This window comes from Cebus imitator, unplaced genomic scaffold, assembly GCF_001604975.1.
Source record: "Cebus imitator isolate Cc_AM_T3 unplaced genomic scaffold, Cebus_imitator-1.0 Scaffold557, whole genome shotgun sequence".
Classification (NCBI taxonomy): domain Eukaryota; kingdom Metazoa; phylum Chordata; class Mammalia; order Primates; family Cebidae; genus Cebus; species Cebus imitator.
The window spans coordinates 972,566-992,582 of record NW_016107872.1 but is presented as its reverse complement, the minus strand read 5'-3'; the positions used below and the strand labels follow the sequence as shown (position 1 = coordinate 992,582).

At 34.1% G+C, this 20,017-nt stretch overlaps 1 pseudogene across 1 annotated transcript; it reads right to left on the bottom strand.

Moving 5' to 3' along the window:
- Positions 1-5,232: 5,232 nt before the first annotated feature.
- LOC108294030 lies at positions 5,233-18,516 on the bottom strand (annotated as a pseudogene). The gene has a single exon (XR_001820887.2). The product of XR_001820887.2 is annotated as an RNA-binding motif protein, X chromosome-like (transcript).
- Positions 18,517-20,017: the final 1,501 nt, after the last annotated feature.

Sequence of the window (20,017 nt, the reverse complement as noted above, 5' to 3'; positions counted from 1 at the left end):
ATTGCATTAATCACAACAATAGATCGCAATGCTAAATAGACAAGAAAATATTAGCTTTCTGGGAGAGGTGAAGGAGTCAATGTTCTTTAGTAAAATCACAATTTAGGATTAAAGCAAGGCATCATAGAATGGAAACAATGGATTTCTCAAGCACAAATGTCGATCTATTAACCAAGCAAGTTTGCAGTTTAGATTCACTTAGTGAAAAGCTGTTGCTCTCACAAAGCCTTCAGAAAGGCAAGTTCTTTCCATTTACCATAAAGTTTGTCCAATCTGAGGTCCAATCTTTGTCTAACAATAAACCCAAACAAGTTTTTATATTTCCTAAATAGTAGTGCACTTAGAATTTCTCAGGGGCATTACTCCATTATTTAGCCGATAACATTCCCAGGAAACTGTTAAAATTTTTTGTGGAGGTCTCCCATTTGTTAGTATTTCACAAACCGTTTATTTAGTTAAATAACTTTTTTTCCCCTTGACTTTTCAGTCTTCTACTGTGCTGTATGCATTATCTTCTTTACAACTGAACACAGCTATAAAACTAAGTTTCTTTCTTTGTCTCTGCTACTCATTGTATTTCCATATGAATTTGTTTTTACTTTATTTTGCTACTTCATCCTAAAGAAGTGATCCAGTTTATTTTGCAACAAAAGGGGAGACATTATTATCACCGTTCACTCTTTTCTACAGTAGGTTCACTATGGTTGGTCATTTATTTTAATACAAAATACACTCACATACAGAACAAAAAATTAAAAATTTAGCATATAGCAAAATCATTATATAATTAAGCATAAATGAGAAAAGTAATTATAAAATTTAATTATAAAAATTGGAAGATACCCTCATTTGAACTTTGCCTAGCTCCTTGTTGCTAGTTTTAAATAAACATATATAAATAAATAATACATACACTTCAATTCCAATAAGATGTATCAAACTAATATATATTCATAGAAAAAAAATTCTCACCTAGACTCAAAAGGGTATACGTTCTTTTGCCAGTCTGTGATGATACATACCGCATTTTTTAAAAATCAGAGTCTTACTCTGTTGCCCAGGCTGGAGTGCAGTGGTATAAACATGACTTACTGAAGCCTGGAACTCCTGGTCTCAAGCAATCTTCCCAGCTTAGCTTTCTGAGTAACTGGGACTACAGGGGCATGCCACCACACTCAGCTGCTGTTTTAAATTTTTTGTAGAGACAGCGTGTTGCCTTGGCTGGTCTCACTATCATGTACTCAAGTGATCCCCGCACCTCAGCTTCCCGAAGTGCTAGGATTACAGGCATGAGCCACCATGCCCAAGCCTTATTGTATTTTTTGACTATAAATTGCCATCCAGTTTTATTTTTTCCAATAGCCTCTCACCTCTTTCACTGAAGTAAATATAATCTAATATTAGTTAAACATTCTCTGAATCATGGATGACAGAGCATAAAGCAACTCTCTTTTATTGTGGGAAGCATAGACTCCCTGCACAAGTTGTAACAAAGCCAATGTCTACTTTTTAAAGTAATGTTGATGCTAATATAGGAATAAAGCTATCTTTATATATGGTTTAAAGTTGTGGGGAAGGACAAAATCATCATGCCATTTGAATACTACTGCGCTTTATTGGATTTGTATTATAATATTCATTATTAAGTGTGAAAAGTGAGACATGGGGGTCACGTGGCTGTGACCAAGATCACATATCCAATAATAAGTAGAACTGGAATCTAACTTAAAGATTCTCATCCTTAGTATAAGATTTTCTCTGTTACATCATGCCATTATACTATGTTAAATTAATTTATTAAAACATAAATAAATTTAATAATTTTATATACTGCTTGGTGTATAGACTGATGTACAGACTGATGAAAATATATACAATCATATTTCTTATTTTGGAAATCTAAATTTTCTCTAAGATATAAAACTTACATTAAGTTTTTTTCAATACAATACACTTTATCAAGGGATAATTTACTTAAAATAAAATGCATCCCAATTTAGTGTGTATTTTGATGAGTTCTGAAGAATGTGTACAGACAGGTAATTACCACCATTATCAAGACATGGAATATTTTTATGACCCAAAAATGTTCCTTGTGATTCTTCACAGTCAATCCTGTTTCAACCACATTAGCCACAGTCACCAATCTGCTTTCTGCCTGTAAAGATTGGAATTGTCTTCCCTGAGTTTCATACGAATGACGCAAAAGTACCTATTCTTCTGTGCCTGACTTCTTTTTCAGTATAACTTTTTTTTTGTTTTCAGTATAATGTTTTTGAGATCATGTATGTTGTGGGCTCGTATCAATGGTTCATTCCTTTGTATTGCTTCTTAGCATTCAATTGTATGTTATACTAACATGTTTATTCATTCACATGTTAATGGCTGTTTTGACTGTTCCCAGATTTTGGCTATGGGGAACAAAAAAGCTGTAAACGTTTTTGTACAAGTCTCTGTATGGGTGTATGTTTTCTTTTCTCTTGGGCAAATACCTAAAAATGAAATGGCTAGGTCATATGGTAAATGTCTGTTCAAATTTATATAAAACTGATAAAATGTATTTTTCAAAGGTTGTCATTTTATATTCTCACAGGCAATGTATGTTAGTAACCAGTTGTCAATATTGGTATTGTTAGTCTTGCATTTTAGCCATTCTCTTAGGTTTTAGTGGTATTTATTATAGTTCTAGTTTATATTTCCCTGATAACTAATGACACTGGCAATTTTTCCAGGTGGTAATTGGTCATTTGATGTCTTTTAAAATCAAATACATATTTACATCTTTTTTTCTAATTTAAAATTGATTCATTTTTCTTGTTACTATTGAATTTTAAGAGTTCTTTAGAAAGTCTAGATGTATTTCTGTGTTAAATATATTCATTTCCAATATTTTCTTCTAGTCTATGACTTCCCTTATTTCATTATGCGTGTGTTTTAAAGAACAGTAGTTTTTTATTTTGATGTATTCTAAATGTTAATATTTTTGTTATTCATACTCTTTTTGGCATTCTATATAAAGTATTTTTGCTTACCAACTGAAAATCATAAAGATATTGTTTTTTAGAAGTTTAATATTTGTATCCCTTAATTTTAGGTCTATAATCTATTTTGAGTTGTTTGGTATATAGCGTGAATTAAGAACCAAGTTTTATTTTTGTTTCATAAAAATATGCTATTGTTCCAGACATAGTATTTCAATAGCATAATTCTCTCATTACACTGACTTGGAAACCTTGTGAAAGATAAATTATTACCTATCTATCTAGCTAGCTAACTAGACTTTTGATTCTATTCTAATGATTTATGTGTCTGTCTTCATACCAACATCAAATTGGCCTGATTATGTCTGTATTTGTATTATATCCTGAAATTAGGGAGTGTTAAGTCCTCTAACATTTTCTTTAGAAATTAAAATTACTTATCCATTTTTTAGTCTCTTATGCTACCATATATTTTGAAATAAGCTTGTCAAGTTCAACAAGTAATCCTGCTGATTGAGGTTGCATAGAGATTTCTCTCAGCAATATTCTTTCAGTTTGCTTTGCACATATTTTAAAAAAATTATCACTAGTCATTCCATGTTTTTTATGCTATTAAGGCTGATATTTTTTACAATTCAATTTCTGTTCATTGCTAGTACATGGAGATACAATTGATTTTTGTGTGGAGACCTGATATCTTGTTTCATTTGCTAGTCTACTCACAAATGCTAGAACTTTTTCCCAATTCCTCAATGTATATGCACATATACATTTCTGCATATGTCATATGTGAATGAGGATAGTTTTAATGCTTCCTTTCTAATGTTCATATGTTTTATGTTTTGACTTATTGAATAAATTTATATTAAGAGTCGGCTGGGTGCGGCTCACACCTGTAATCCCAGCACTTTCGGAGACCGAGGTTGGTGGATCACAAGGTCAGGATCAAGACCATCCTGGCCAACATGGTGAAATGCCGTCTCTACTAAAATACAAGAAAAAAAAAAGTGGGAATCCTTTCTTTGTTACTGATATTAAAGGAAGAACATATATTTTTCACCACTAAGGCTTTCCTGCATCTTTTGTGATAACCATAGCTTTTTAAAAAGTATATTAATGTAGTAAATTATATAGGCTGATACTCAAACCAATCTTGCATTTCTGCTATGAAACTAACTTGACTCTATTACGTCACATTGAGGCAGGAGGATAGGGCCTGGAGGCAGGAAACGTAAGACTGATCCATGCTGACTTCCTAGAACTAAATCTAATGAAAGCACTTCAGCAATGATAGGAATGTGAATGGCTTTGCAACTTCACTTCATCCTCTATGTTCATGCCATTTACACTTTGTAACTTCACATTCCATACTCTCCATTTACCTAGATCACACACACCAAGTAGCATCTTCTCTATTTATGATAGAGTGCATTCCAAGTAAATGACTCTGTGACTTCATCTCGTTCTCTTCATTTACATAGAATATATGCCAAGTAACCAATGGGAAACCTCTAGAATATTGAAATCCAAGAAAATTCTGTAAATGGGGCTCTTGAGCCCATATACTCAGGCTGCTCCCACACTGTGGAGTATACTTTCATTCTCAATAAATACCTGCTTTTGCTTTCCTTGCTTTGTTTGTGCATTTTGTTCAATTCCTTGTTTGAGACTCCAAGAGCCTGGACACCTTCTACCAGTAATACATTTGCTAATATTTTGCTAAGAAGTTTGTATCTATCTTTATGAAGATATTATTTCCCAGTTTTATTTCCTTGAAGTTTCTTTTTTGACTTTTGTTATCAGGGTAATGTTGACCTCTGTTTTCTGAAAAAAAAAATGTGTAAGAATAGCATTTCTTTGTTAAACAATTTATAGAATGTAACTATGAATGTATGTGGGATTGTGTGTTCTCTGAGCTAAAGTTTACAAACAACAAATTTAATTGTTTATGTATTTATAGGGCTAGCTACATTCAGAGACTTTTTTAAGTTTTGAGTTTTTGTTTGAAATATGCACTTACACTGAATATAGATTTTAGTTTGCAATAATATTTTATATACCCTCTAAGACATTATTCCACTAACTTTTTTGTTGTATATTTTCCATAGGCAATATGCATACTTTTTTTGCCTCGATAAAGTTTTATTGTTTCAATACGAAACATTCCACAAAGTGAAAAGTGTTCTATAATACCCAAGCTCTATGTTGAACTACCAGTTAATCATGGAAAACATTTCTATATCATTCTGTTTTACAACCAGTATAAACCCAGAATAATCAAGATCTGATTGTTTTTCACATGTCTGCTACGTCAGTAAACTATCAAACAGTTATCTGGTCATTTTAACATACTTCTTGCTTTGAACTTAATATACATTTATATTTGGTACAATCTCTATATCCTCTACTATCTTTAGGATATCTAAATATCTTAAATGTCTTGGGTATCTCAAGAGACAAAAGGTCCTCACAGAAGCTTTCACCCAAGTAATCATAAGAGTATGGAAGACTGGGGCAACAACCACATAAATTTGGTCATTATCCTTGTGGTCTGTTGATTAGTAGTTGTCTTTCAAATGAGAGTTTAAAATGTTGTACTTACTCTCCCTAGTTGCAAATGTTAAAACAGGACAGTGCCATAATTACAACAAAAAAAAACCTTGTAAGTTGAGTTAGTTCCTCTACTCCAACAACTCAAGTCTGTTTCCTTTGAGACCATTATGCTATTGGCTCTAGTCTCCAAAGCAGTAAACTAAAACTTGTTTCCAAGACTAGGAGGTAAATTAGGCTTATAAAATAATACAGCAAAAGAAAGCCAAGTGGCCTAACTGTTTCCAGTGTGCTTAGCATGGTTGTTATTTTCCATATGTCACTCAAGTTTTATTCTACAACTAAACTCTGTTTCTGAATAAGCCACCACAAAAAAGTGTTTCATTTACTGTCAGACACTTCACTAGATAGAGCTACCACTTATATCCATCATTTTTATAATTCAACTTAATTTCTAAATTAAAGAGTTGTCCCCATGACTTTAGCTAAGCAAAATGAAAGCCAAAGCTGTAAAATCTATGTAAAGCACCACAAGAACTTCTTGACTACCTCCACTTACCAATTTCCTTAATTACTTCCCCTTTTCCATTTGATTAATTACTTGTTTTAAATAACTACCACTCACTCCCTAGTTATGAGTGTTAATAACACTGATGCCTTTCTCAGATCCACAGTGATCCTTGAAGGCAAGATCTATTGCCTACACCAAACCAATTCTGACAGCATTGCTTATGCAACTGTAGTGACTTACTGACAATCAGCCGCCTTCTGCTTCAACAACTCTTAGCATTTGATTTTTCTTACTGCCAGCTTTATCTACTGTGAATAAATCAGCACTCCAGGACCATAATGAGCATAATCCTCAACCATCTTTGCTGTTTCACAGGCATTTGTTGCTTTAAATCTAATGTGGAATGCTGATAGATTCACTTTTTAGAAGTCATAAGCCTTTAGGAAGTTGGCAATAACTTCATTGCCTGTCTGTTTTCTCCTTTGCAATCAAGCTGTTCCTTTAAAAGTTAGACACTACAGAGTTGCCAAAACTTGAAACAGTAAGAGCAAGCACCTTTGCAGCTTCATGTTTGCTTTTGGCCAAGCTTTTTATTTAGTATTCTATACTTGTTTAACACATACTTAAAGTGTCTTACTGGGGGAGGGGAAAGGGGAGGTTCTTGTGGATTCCCAAGGAAATGTCAGAAAGGCAAAATGACCAGCATTATCCATTGGCTTTTTTGGGTTTACTGGGTGAATAGCACTTTCCTTACATAGGCATCTGATCTCAGGGTTTTCATGGTGAAACAGTGAGATTTCAGTTGGAAGACACCCTGAAATGTTTTGAGTAGCATATCCCAACCACCCTCCAATAACTAGCTTGTTTGTATCTTTCCATTTTAGATGGCTAGGTGTTTTGTGGAAGACCTTAGAATTGCTTGCCCCATTTACTGGGAAAAATCAGATAGGAAGTGGCCTTTGGGGACACTTTTACTTGGAAAGTTACAACACTAGTGCAAGTCTTAACACATTTAACATTTGCTTGTTGAAAAGCAATGTCATAAAGTCAAATAAAATTAAAAATATTTTACTTTTTTCCTCACAAAAACATAAAAATTACAGAGGGGAACTTAGGGAATTTAAAAAAGGTAACGCAGTTTTTCCATTTAGTAGTTCTTGGGTAGTTATGACAGAATAGTTTCCACTTTTTGTTTGTTTCTTTGAACTGTAATTTTGGTCCAAAGTTTTGTTTGCTTCTAGTATCTGCTTCTACCTCCCTCTTTACCAGATCAGCTTCCTCCATGACCACCACCTCTTCTTGCTCTGCTGTAGGAATCACATGGAGGAGGGCTTTCCATAGAAGGGGGCAGCCCTCTTTCTTGTCTGCCAATGCGATCATGACTACTTGAGGAGAGATCATTACGGCTGCTTGAGTAACTGTCTCGACTTCCACCATTTAGGTCATGTAAACTGCTGTAATCATGATAGCGACTGATTCCATGATAAGATGGCAGGGCTCTTATGTAGGTGGAGCACTGCGTGAGTTACTTTAACTCTCATACGAATCTCTGTAGGAACTTCCACTTGGATGATCTGAATAGTTATGATAATGACCATATCTATCTCTATCGCTGTAGACTCTGGATGGATAGTCATCATGTGAACTGAAATGACCATAATCCGAGTAAGTAAGTATAATCTTGTGGTAGTAGTGTATAATCTCTTGCATCAAGAAAACTTGGGTAAGTTGTCTTTAGTAGAATATCCATCATCTCTTGGGGACAAATAAATACCTTTATGAGATGGCAGTGGTTTCCTTCGAGGTGGACCTCCATAACTATCTCTTCCACATGATACAGGAGCTCTTCCTCCCATTCCACTGCTGCTGCGAACTGGTCCTAAATGTGCAGATCTCTTAGGAGAAGGAACCCCACTTCTTGGTGGTGGCCCTTTACTGGGAGCGGTCCCCTGGAAGAACTCATGTTAAAATTAATGGAATATCCACCATCAACCATGTGTCCTCTTTGAGAGGGTGGTCCCCTGGTTCCTCCACTTCCTCCTCCTCCACCTCTAATACCTCTTAGAGGGCCTCTACTTCTTGGAGGTGGAGGCAGTTCATGTCTACCACTTTCGAATGATGGTTTGGTGACTTGTTCCACCTTGATGGTTTTTCCATCTGGTGACTTTCCATTCATGTCTCTGGCTGCATCTTTAGTGTCTGCTGGGCTTTCAAAGTTGACAAAAGCAAATCCTCTTGATTTGTTGGTTTCATGGTCTTTCATCAAGAGTACTTTCACTATTTGTCCATATTTGCCAAATACTGTGCCAAGAGCTTTCTCGTTTGTTTCTGTATTAAGCCCACCAATGAAGAGCTTTCCTGGGCATCTGCTTCAATCATTTTTTTTGTGTGTCAGTGAGTTGGAGGAGTGATAATGGGTTAAAGCTCCAATGAGCTCATGGACAGGGGCTTCCTACCAGCTCAGTACCAGTGGTGGCTTCCGGCTCCGAGGACCAAACCACGAAGCCACTAGCACTACTGTGCAACCAATAAGCACACATTTTAATTCTGGTTTTTTTTTTTTTTTTTTTTTTTTTTTTTTTTTTTTTTTTTTTTTTTTTTTTTTTTTTTTTTTTTTTTGACTGAGTCTCATTCTGTAGCAGGGATAGAATGTAGTGGCACAATCTCGGCTCACTGCAACTCTTTCTTTGAGAATTGTTCATTCACGTCCTTAGCCCACTTTTTGAAGGGTTTTGTTTTTCTTGCTAATTTGTTTGAGGTCCTTGTAGAGTCTGTATATTAGTCTTTTGTCAGATGTATAGATTGTGAAGATTTTCTACCACTCTGTAGGTTGTCCATTTACTCTGCTGATTGTTTCTTTTGCTGTGAAGCAACTTTTTAGTGTAATGAAGTCCCGCCTATTTATCATTGTTTTTGTTATATTTGCTTTGGGGTTCTTGGTCATGGAGTCTTTGCCTAAGCCAATATCTAGAAGGGTTTCTCCAATGTTATCTTCTAGAATTTTTATGGTTTCAGGTTTTAGATGTATGTCCTTGATCCACCTCAAACTGATTTTTATATAAGGTGAGCGAAAAGGATTCATTTTTACTTTTCTACATGTAGCTTGCCAATTATCCCAGCACCATTTGTTGAATAGGGTGTCCTATAAAGGAAAACCCATCAGATTAACAGCAGATTTCTCAGGAGAAAACCTACAGACTAGAAGGGATTGGTGCCCTATCTTCAGCCTCTTTAAACAAAACAATTATCAGTCAAGAATTTTGTATCCAGTGATACTAAGTATCATAAATGGAGGATACAGCTTTTTGTATGAAAGATAGTCTTTGTCAGACAAACAAATGTTGAGGCACTGTGCCATTACCAAGCCAGCACTACAAGAACTGCTAAAAGGACCTCTAAGTCTTGGAACAAATCCTCAAAATACATCAAAACAGGACATTTGAAAGCATAAATCTTACAGGGCCTATAATACAACAACACACACGCACAAACAACAATAACAACAACAACAACAACAAAAACCCAAAACAACCAAGGGTATGCAAGCAACAAATAACAGGATGAATAGAATAGTACCTCACATCTCAATACTAAATGAATATAAATGGCCTAAATGCTTCACTTAAAAGATACAGAATGACAGAATGGATAAGAATTCACCAACCAAGTACCTGCTGCCTTCAAGAGAGACTCCCCTAACACATAACTACTCACATAAACTTAAGGCAAAGGGGTGGAAAAAGATATTTTATGAAAATGGACAACAAAAACTAGCAGGAGTTGCTATTATTATATCAGACAAAAACTTTAAAGCAATAGTAGTTAAAAAAGACAAAGAGGGACATTATATAATAATAAAAGGTCTTGTCCAATAGGAAAGTATCACAATCTTAAATATATACACATCTCACACTGGAGCTCCTAAATTTATAAATCAATTACTACTACACCTAAGAAATGATATAGCTCTGTCTTTTCCAGATCTCTGCCTCTACAACTTCCAGCTGCCTCAACTTTTCCTTTTCTCCATTAATATTCTTCACTTCCATGAGTTCACTTAGGGGCTTTGGGTATACCTCTCTGTTCACGTGTTTTTAAATTTTTGTGTAGGAAGCAAACCAGAGCAGTTACAAGATTAGTCTCACCTGCTTCACTTCTGTGAAAAATCAGCCTTGAGATATGCATTATAAAAGTCAATGTCTGAAAGACATTTTTTTCTTATTTTTTATTTTTGTTTTGTTTTGTTTCCCCAGTAGGGTGGTAAATCTAATCCTTTTTATACCATCTTAGTGAGAACATGAAATTTCATATTGCTTTTAAATCCCAGTCTAAAGCCATGTTAAGTACTATGATTTATGGATTTTTAAAAAAACCTTCTGGACAAGTATATCTATGCCAATGAGTTTACTTAATTGTTAACCCCTTTTCTGGAAAAAAAACATTGTTATAAACAATAGAGTGGGAGGGACCAGAAAATGATTTAAGCAACCTAGCTGTATGTAATTCAAAGGTGACCTTGAAATACAAAAAAAAAATAATAATAAAATAAAAAATCTTCAATGTAATGCATTTTAGAATTACTTAAGAAAACTTTATATATATATATATATATATATATATATATATATATTTTAGAACATTTTCAAAGAGTAGCCTGTAGTACAGTCAAGAGCAGTTTAAAAGGATCCTTGCTCTCTCTATTTCTAAATGTTCACAGGCCCAAAAGAAGGAAAACAGAAAATCTAACTTGGAAAGAAAAATTGTCAACTTACAAAACCTCCAAATGTGGCTGTATATTTCGAAGAGATTTAGAAGATTATAAACTGACTAAAAATGATAATTAATATATGGCTCTCCAGATGAAATAAAATTTTTGAATTGTGCAAGAAGGAAAGAAAGATATGGAAAAAGTTAATCTTGAGGCTTAATATAAATACTAAATCCTTTAGGTAACTGAACTTTATTTGCCTTGATTAACAGAAAACACTCAGTCTTGAACATTTTTAACAATCCTTAGTCTCTTTCAGTCTCTTTCCTACAACTATTAATTTGTGAACATTATCAGAGGAAATTTCTTTATTCTCTGTGATAGAAATCATGTAACTTTTTTGGGTAACCTACTTTGGACACTGAAGTTTCAGAAGAAACAAACTATGAAAGAATTATTTTTAGAAGGTCTCTAAATATTAAACAAATTAGCAGATTATAACCAATCTAGGTATCCCATAGTCCTTACAGTATGTATGAGTTATGAGTCTAAATTATTTTCAAATTATTCCAATGAGCAGAATATAATTGGAGAACAGAGTAATTGGAGAAAACCCATAAGAATATATATTTATTCTAGAATATCATAAAATTTTGTTTTTATATATAAATTAGGACATATCATAGGTATGTAAGATCAACAACATGGCACACATAAAAGTTCAGAAGTATTCTTCTTAAAATATCATAAATGTTTTGTAAATGTCTATAAAAGCATTAGGCTATGCTCTAGAGGTATAAACTCAGCAACATGACATAGTCATTGCCTATCACAGCCTACCGCTTGGATCAGTAGTCAGGGATTATCCTCCTTGTCTCAGAATAATTTTAGTCTTGGGTAAATTAATCAAAGTTATCTTTCAATAATCTAGCCATCTCACCTATAGTGTAATATGTATTTGTTAGAGTAGGTGGATAGTTAGACATGAGCAAGAAGGTTAGCCCCTAAAAATGTAGTAAGCTCTATGAAATCTCACACTCCAGAGACCATCCAAAATATGCGTGCCAGATATGAGTAGAGGGGAGGGAAAATACCTATGCAAGAAGGAACTCTCCAAAATGCCTCTTAAAATGCCCAGTAATCACTCATTCTGTGATTGAACTGTGAAACTATAGTTAGCTATATGCTGATAAGGAGGGGAAAAAGGCAAAGGGGAAATTGCTAAGAGATACAAAGTCACAATAACTACATATTTAACTGCTGTTTATACACCTTCCTGGGGTGGTAGTAATGAACCGCACTACCATTAGGAAAGATTTGTATAGATCACTGGGCCTGCACTTGCGTATCAACAGACAGTAAGGGAGAATCCTACAAACCTGCGGTGGGAACTTGGTGGGGGAAAAGGCAGGGACTTAAGGCGGAAGTCGGAAATCAGACACAGACAAAAGCAGAGACTTGAGACAGAGGTGCAAACCTAAAGAAAGTGTATGACATGATAAAAAAACAACAACATAGAACTTTCAGGGTCGCTGGCCCATTCTCCTCCAAGCAGCCCACTCTGCCACTTTAAATAATCTGTGATACCCCTTAACCATTGCTGCTATTGCTATTGCTCCCAGCCTAGTAAGCTCACTCCTCTCTTGGAGTGTACTTTCTTCAAAAACTCTCCACTCTCTTTGTTAAATTGTCTCTTGGCCAAATTCTTTCTCCCAAGAACACTAAGAACTGAGGACACCATGCTTCCTGGTAACCTTTTGAAATATATTAAGTTTCTCTTTTGTTGTTTTACAATATCCTTGCTGGTGAAGAAAATCTGAGGGTTATAATTCTGTAATTTGAGAAGTACCCATGCCAAAAATAAATATTTTGGATAATCCAGTACCAAATTTTTATTTCATATATTTTTAAATTTTATATTTCAATATTAATGATTAAAGTTTTTATGCAAGAATCTCTCATTGAACAGAATGACAAAAATCTATGAAGAATATCAAGAATTCTGTCACAGGTGCACAAAATTTGCTTTCCAATTCTGTGAAGAACAGATGGGAATTGTCAGGTTGCAAGGTCTATAGGACATAATCTAAGAAAGACACCATGGCTGTCGGATGACATCAGATAATCTCAAATAGACATTTGGTAAAATATTCTATGAGATAATCATCACAATATTGATAAATTGGCCATCATTTCAAACATCAAAGCAGAAATGTTCTTAGGAGGTATTTTATGCTATTGATCCTCTGTATGGGCTTTTAGCATATGCTAAAGGGAAAACCTGAAAGAATTAAACTGTTGTTAATAAATTAATCATATTCCAGAAAAAAGCTCAAGAGTATTTGTAAAATGAACAAAAAAATTGCCAAGAGCCCAACAAAGTTGAATTTTCAATTCTACATCTAACGTAAAATCCCAAGGCATAAAAAAGAAGCAGAAAAAGGTGACCTATAATAAGGAAAATAATCAACCTTTTCTGTAAATTTTTATTTCCATCTGGATTATATTCCTTCTACCTGTGGGAATTCCTCTAACATTTCTTGCAGTTCATATCTGCTTATTGCCTTTAAATTTTGTTAGGCAGGACCACAGCAGAACCTGGCCTATGGCTAATTTTGCTCCACAATTGAGGCACAAATTTTTTATATACTCTACCCGATACTCTGTGAATTATTAGGATTTCCACTCTTGTTAGTGGAAATGAGCATTTATTTTTCCAGTCCTGTGTAAGTGCAAAAGATGCTACCTCTGTCTTTTCATACATTTCTTTCTTTTGTCTCAAGTTGTTTTCCCATGTTCATGGGCTAATTAGTATTCAGCTGATGACTCAAGAACTTTTCCAGATCTCTAGAATTCTCTTTCTGGGCAACTCTCTCCTTTCTGGTACTCTACATTGCAAACTCTGTCAACTGTGTCTTTCCTTCTTTCCCTACTATGTCTCTTCAAGCCATAGGATCTATCTGGTTTTCCTCTTTCTGTGCCACCTGGAAACATCTTCACAAAGTATACTGGGACAATCAGAGAGCTTACAATGTTTATTTACTATCTCTGTTATTGCTCTCTGTCATGGTCTGATATCCAATGTCTTCAGAACCTTTTTTCATTTATTTTGTGCATTTCAAAAATGTTTTGGGCAGGAAGATATATCTAATCCTACTTATTCTACTTGTTCAGGAGAAGTCTTGAAAGTAGGCTCTTTGATTTGCATACATTTTAATATGTTTAATCTTTGTCAATGAATAAGGAGACATTCTTTTTTTTTTTTCTTTTTCTTTTTGAGTCGGAATTTCTCTCTTGTTGCCCAGGCTGGAGTGCAGTGGCACAATCTTGGCTCACTGCAACCTTCACCTTCTGGTTTCAAGCGATTCACAAGGAGACATTCTTAGTGAAACATAAACTTCACATTAGTATTCTTTACTAACACAAATCCCACTGGCTGTGAGCCAATTAGACAGCAGATGGTTCAGTTTAAATCAATTAAACTGAATGATTTGTACTATAATAACTGGGACTATCAAAGTGCATGTCCAAAAAACACTCTTCTTTTAACTATAATCCTTATGCTTTTGACAATCCTTGAGGAAGTGCAGCTGAGGTTCACCTTCAATATTTATCAACATTATTAATCTTATAATTTTTATTTATAAATGAAGTGGCTAGATGAGTAAAAAATATTGTTATTCAGTATTGATCTTAACAAATGTTTATTACCAGTATTTTATGATTTTTATTTAATTTTGTTTTTTGATCAATTATATAATTATGGGCTACAAAGTGATGTTATCATGTATATACAGAGTGTGGAGTGATTAAATCAAGCTAATTAACATATCCATCAACTTAAATACTTAACATTTATTCTTCCTGTCTTCTGGCAGCTTCACATCCTTTGACCATTTCCCCAACTCCTTGTCTCGGATAACCACCATTAAATTTTCGCTTCTATGAGTTTGATTGTTTTAGATTCTACATATAATTGAGAACTTGTGATATTTGCTTTTCTGTGCCTGGCTTATTTTACTTAGCATACTGTCCTCCAGGTTCACCTATTTTTGAAAGGACAAGATTTTCTTCTTTTTAAAGGCTGACTGGAGTTACATTATGTAGATATGCCACATTTTCTCTATCCATTCATTTGTTAAAGGAAGCTTAGGTTGATACCATAACTTGGGCATTGTGACTAGTGCTACGATAAACATGCGAGTGCAGCTATCTCCTCAATATGTTGTTTTCATTTCCTTTGGATATATACCCAGTAGTGGGATTGCTGGATCATATGGTAGATCTATGTTTTAGTCTCTTGAGGAGCCTCCACGTTGTTTTACTTAGTGGTTGTGTTAATTTATATTCCCACCAACAGTTAACAGGGTTTCCTTGTCTCTATATCCTTGCCAACATTTGTGGTTATATTTTGTCTTTTTGAAAATAGCTGTTTTAACATACACTGGGGCCTGCTGAGGGGTGGGGGGGCAAGGGGAGGAAACCTAGGTGATGGGTCAATAGGTGCAGCAAACCACCACACATTCTACACGTGCATCCCAGATCTCAAAGTAAAATAACAAAATTTTTAAAAAGAGAAAGAAAATAGCTGTTCTAACAGGGGCAAGGTTGTATCTATGCTTTTAATTTGCATTTCCGTGATGAGACATATTTTCATTTGACTCTTGGTCATTCGTATATCTTCTTTAGAGATATGTCTATTCAGGTTCTTTGCCCAGGTCTTTTTTTCTTTTTCTGCTGTTGAGAATTTTGAGTTTCTTGTTTATTTAGGATATTACCATTTTATTAGACCTATTGGTTACAAATATTTTCTCTGATTCTGTAGATTGCAGTTTTGCTGTGTTGTTATCCTCATGCAGAAAAAATGGAACTGGACCCTTGTCACACACCTGTGAAAGGAAAATAAATCTTGGGGCCCCATCACTAAGCTAAAGGGAAAAGCCAAGCTGAGGGCAAACCTGTTTCCCATTCTATTTAAAGTCACCCCTCTGCTCTCAGCGATAAAGGCACATCTGATTGACTCCTTTGGAGAGGCTAATCAGAAACTGAAAAGAATGCAACCATCCATTTGTCACTTTTCTTCCCATGACCTGGAAGCCCCCTCCCTACTTCAAGTTGCCCTGCCTTTGATTCGAGTTGGCCCACCTTTTCAGACTGAACCAGTGTTCGTCTTTTATATGTCGATTGATGTCTCATGTCTGTCTAAAATGTATAAAACCAAACTGTGCTCTGATCACCTTGGGCACATGTTGTCAGTACCTTCTGAGGCTGTGTCATGGGTAAGTGTCCTCAATCTTTGCAAAATAAATTTTCTAAACCAACTGAGACCTGTCTCAGATATTTGGGGTTCACACACCATGTACAAATAACTTCAAATGAATTAAATACTCAAATCTAAGACCTGAAATTGTAAAAATACTGGAAGAAAACAAAGGGGAGAAGTTTCACAGCATTGGCCTCGGCAATGATTTGTTGTGTAGGACCCCAAAGCATAGGTGACAAAAGTAAATAGACAAATGGGGCTGCATTTATGCTAAAAAGCTTGGACATGGTGAAAGAAGCCATTCTTAGCATTTTCAAAGTGTTGGGAAAAAAATACATTATTTTCTACAAGCAAACCTTGCTGTATGAATTAATTATAATTTCATTTTTTCTTATGTTTATTCTTGAAAATGTACCAAAAAACAATGACTTAGACATTGCTTAAAGGTATGAGCAGTAAAAAAAAATATGAAGAACTCATGAAACAGCAGATTTTTATACACTGTTTCCTCTGTAAGATAGCAAACCCCTAAAGGTTAAGATGTATGCTTTAATTCCTCATCTTCCCTCCACAGTACCTACCAAGATACTCTTTGTGTATATATATATATACAGTATCTAATACTATTATTATCTTTTAGTTGATTAAGTTAAATTAATCCACTTTAATAGGTATACTGTGTTCAAATGAAAAATACGTGGACAACTAGGCACTAAATTAATGTTTAAGACATATTTAATTTTCTGTAAAGTGAATTTATAGAATAAAGACAATGTTAGCATTATAGCATTGTTGTAGGTATCACCTGAGTTATGTTTATAACTTTCAGAAGAGCATCTGGAGTAAAATAAGTACTTAATAAATTATAGCTACTATTTTGATTATTAATTCAATTATTAATAGGATAATTACTAAAGAGTACTTAAAATTGTTATTCATCTCATGCAAAATGGCACAATTTTCAGATGTTAGTATAATTTTTTCAGCATAGTAAATTTCCGAAAAAAATTTTGAATCTTTTTTCCTGTTTCATTAATATAAACTAATTATAAAATTGAATATATATGAGTTTTTCAGAAGAAATATTGACCATTATATAAAATGTCATATTTAAGAGATTAGTAAAATGCCAATGTCCTACTGTTAGAAGTAATCTGATAACTCAGTGTTAAAATAATTAATAAAATATGAATAAAACAATAAAGTTTGTATTGATGCAGAACATATTGAAAGTCAAAAATAAAAACACTACCTAATGAGGATAAAATCAGATGTAATCTTCTTTTAGCAATTAAACATATATTCATTTTGAGGCTATAAAGGTAAAAGACAGCAAGTCTTGTCTTCAGGGAGTTTCCAGAAGCAGGTGGTTTCAACATAATATTAAGTAAGTGCTACGATAGCATAAGCTCTGAAAGAAAATGCCAAGTCTGTCCTAGAGTTTAAAGAAAACTTGAAAGAGAAGACATCTGGGCTGATTTGAAAGGAAGAAGAGGAGTTAGGTTAACAAAGAAATGCAGTAAAAAGCATGGATAGAGAAATAGAGCTTTAATCAATATGTTGTCTCCACAGCAGAAATTGTGTGGCAAGGAGCAGTAAGGGGTGAACCTGGCAAGGCAGACAGACTCCAGGGCACCTGGGGTCTCATGCACGTTCAAAAGAGCTGAGCTTTATTTTATGGCAATAACGAACCACTTCTATTTGTTTCTGAATTTTTTTTCCCCCCAGGACTTTGTGAAAAATATCTTGGTATGGGAAATATGAAAGAGATATAAAAGATAAAAGACAGACATTACTTCAAAATGCAATCTTTGTATCATAGAAATATAGATTGTAAAACTAGAACAGATATTTGAGATCACTTAATTCTACTGTTTCAATTTACAACTGAGAAAATTGGTTCAGAGGCAATCAGTGGCTTATTAAAGACAGAGTTGTATTACAGCTAAGTTCTGAATATATATAAGCACATACACATGTGCCCTGCATACACTTACATGCACACATTCAACTAAAAAGCCATTATAAAGAGATAGTGGTACCTTAAAATGTGTCTAAGACAGACTCAAAATTTTTTTTTTTACTTTTTATCTTACTTTTTTTTTTTTTTTTTTTTTTTTTACTGGTGGGGAAAGGCTGTGTTACCCCAGCTACTGCTGCAGAGGTATGCTTTTATTTTAAATTTTTAAAAATATAATTTCACCTTTTATTTTAGATTCATAGGATACACGTGCAGGTTTGCTACATAAGTATATTGTGTGAGACTGAGGTTTAGGGTATGGTTGATCCTGTCAGCCTGGTAGTGAGTGTAATACTCAATAATTAGTTTTTCAACCCTTGCCCCCATCTTACCCTGCTCCCTCTAGTATTCCCCAGTGTCTACTTTTTCCATCTTTGTGTCCATGTGTACCCACTGTTTACTTCCCACTTATAAGTGAGAACATGTGGTATTTTATTTTCTGTTTCTGCATTAATTTGCTTAACATAATGGCCTCCAGCTGCATCCATGCCACTGCAGAGTGTGATTTCATCCTTTTTTATGGCTGTGTAGTATTTCATGGTTTATATGTACCACATTTTCTTTATTCATTCTACCATTGATGGGCACCTATTCTGATTCCATGTCTTTGCTATTATGAATAGTGCTGCAATGTACATACAAATGCAAATAATAACAAAGTGTGTGCCAATGTTCTAATCAATATTTTCAGTTATAATCAACTATGTTTTTCAGAAAGTTCAGTTGATAGAGAACAAACAAAATTGCTGGGTAAGAGATCTTAAAAATAATCTTATAAAAACTGAAATTTTTTTTGGCCTGATAGTAAGAAATTAGCAGGCTAAATTTTAAGAGAAACCTGAAATTCAGAGATATAAGCAGAACAATTTAAATCAATTATGCTTAAATATTAAATTATGAAAATGAGTTACATGTGTGGAAAATAGAGATAGCATAAGTTCTGCTTGAGTTTACCAAGCTCTCTTTATTTCAGCATTGAACTTGGACTCTGAGTCATGACTTCATGTTGGAAAAGAGTGAGTAAGAGAGGTAAATCCATATTCCTCTCAACACTTCCAGATAATTTCAGGGAGAGTTTATTTGACTCTGAGCAGAAGAGGGGCAAAAACAAAGACAGGGATTTTCCCTAAGAAGATTTATTCATTAGCTCATGGTATTTGGATTTGTAGCCCTGGGATTCACATCACTGGAATTTAGGTTTACTTTTTTAAGTTGACATATACTAATTGTACATATTTATGGAGCACATAGTAATGTTTCAATGCATATATAGTAACCAGGTCAAGGTAATTAGCACATTCATTGTCTTAAACATTTATCATTTCTTTGTGTTGAAAATATTCAATATCTTCTTCCTCTATTTGAAGCTTTAATATATTATTATTTGCTGTTCCTACACTGGTGATTGGGATTAAGTACCATTGAGACAAACAAAAATAAATTGTCTCTAAAAGGAAGGCACTTTATTCTAAGTTTCAGGGAATCATCACATTGATTTTTATGGGCAATGACAAAGACGTGCTGCTATATAATCAAACATACAAGGAAACAAGATATTATGAGTTAAAAGCAGTGAAAACAGCCTATAGTAGAAATAGATCTGTGAAATTTTCAAATTTTGGAGTGGCTAGACTCACAAATTACTTTCCTTACTTCATTTAAGTAAAGAAAGAGCACATTAAATGTATCTGCAGGGTAAAAAAATATCTATTCACTTGTGGAAAACAGTAGTCCTAAAAAAATGAAGTAGAGATTCTAGAAACGAATATACAATACATAAAAATGAAAACATAAATGGGTTTAAGATTGCATTAAACAGAAATGAAAATAAAATAAATAGAATTAGAAGACAGTCTGGAGATTTTTATAACTGCCAAATAAGGAGAAGTTTACTCTATATGTGGAATATTTTAGTTTATTTCACTCATACAGAGATATGTGTCTTTTTTTTCTCATATTCCTTACTTTGCATGTGATGAAGAGG